General features: G+C 39.0%; 1 pseudogene; it reads right to left on the bottom strand.

Annotated features, from left to right (window-relative positions):
- Positions 1 to 1,067: 1,067 nt before the first annotated feature.
- LOC119467140 lies at positions 1,068 to 1,186 on the bottom strand (annotated as a pseudogene).
- Positions 1,187 to 1,412: the final 226 nt, after the last annotated feature.

Raw genomic sequence — 1,412 nt, 5'->3', positions numbered from 1 at the left:
ACCCAGTAGGTAATTTTCAGCCCTCACGCCTCCCACCCCGGCTTTTGGAGTCTCCAGGGTCTCTTACTCCTTCTGCATGTCCGTGTATACTCATTGATTTGTTCCTGCAGATAAGTGAGAACATGCAGTGTTTGATTTTCTGTTTCTGAGTTACTTCACTTGGGATTTTATTTGAGTATTTTCAAGCCTGGTCTTTGGAAGTCATTAGCATAAAACTGTGTTATAACATCTCTCTCTCTCTCTCTCTCTCTCTCACTTTTCTTTGGGAGGGAGTTCTCCAACTTGTTGGTCTTTGTGAATGTCCTCATTCCAGAATGACTGTGTTCCTTCCTGACCCTGTGTCCTGTGGAAGTGGACGGCCCCACATTTTTCCTTCAGGACCAAGAGACCTACTTCACTTTTTTTGCAATCACTGAGCACTTTTTAAATCTTTTTTTGATAGGGAGTCAAACTGTTTAATTATTTGACTAGGTGATACATTCACTTAGTTAAAATTTATTAGACCAAATTATTATGAAATTATAAAAAGTTATTCACATAACCTTCTTTCCCTTTTCTTTCTACCATTCATCTAAGTCCTCCTCCCCCACAGTAAATACATACATAGGTACTAGATTCTGGTGTATCCTTCCAGAGTTTTGTTTTTTTTAAATGATTTTCTAATTTTTAATTATTTTTTTATTTCAGTAGCTGTAGGGGTACAAGAGGTTTTGGTCACATGGATGAATTGTATAGTGGTGAAGCCTGAGATTTTAGTGCACCCATCACCTGAGTAGTGTACATCGTACCCAATAGGTAGTTTTTATCCCTCAACCGCTCCCACCTGTCCCCATCTCCATTATGCCATTCCGTTTCCCTTTGCATACCTATGGCTTAGCTCCCACTTACAAGTGAGGACATACAGTATTTGGTTGTCCATTTCTGAGTTACTTCACTCAGAATAATGTCCTCCAACTCCACATGAGTTGCTGCAAAAGACATTACTTTGTTCTTTTTATGGCTCAGTAGTATTCCATGGTGTATATGTACCATGGTTTTTTTTTTTAATAAAAAATTTTTTTAAAAAAAACCTACAGCACCCGATATTCCTAGGTGGTCTCCCATCCAAGTATTAACCACGTCCGACCTTGCTTAGCTTCCGAGATCAGATGAGATCGGGCACGTTCAGGGTGGTATGGCTGTAGACATGTTTTGTTTTGTTGTTTATCCATTCATTAGTCTACGGGCACTTAAGTTGCTTTCGTACCTTTGCGATTATGAATTGGGCTGCAATAAACAAATCCAGGCATGTGTCATTTTGATATAATGACTTATTTTGGGGGGGAATAGATACCTGGTAGTGGGATTGCTGTATGAAATGGTAGATCTACTTTCAGTTATTTAAGAAATCTCCATACTGTTTTTCATAGAGG

The sequence above is a fragment of the Cebus imitator genome, unplaced genomic scaffold, assembly GCF_001604975.1.
Source record: "Cebus imitator isolate Cc_AM_T3 unplaced genomic scaffold, Cebus_imitator-1.0 Scaffold261, whole genome shotgun sequence".
NCBI lineage: Eukaryota > Metazoa > Chordata > Mammalia > Primates > Cebidae > Cebus > Cebus imitator.
Note: the sequence above shows the minus strand (reverse complement) of the source record. Positions and strands in the feature narration are given on the sequence as shown.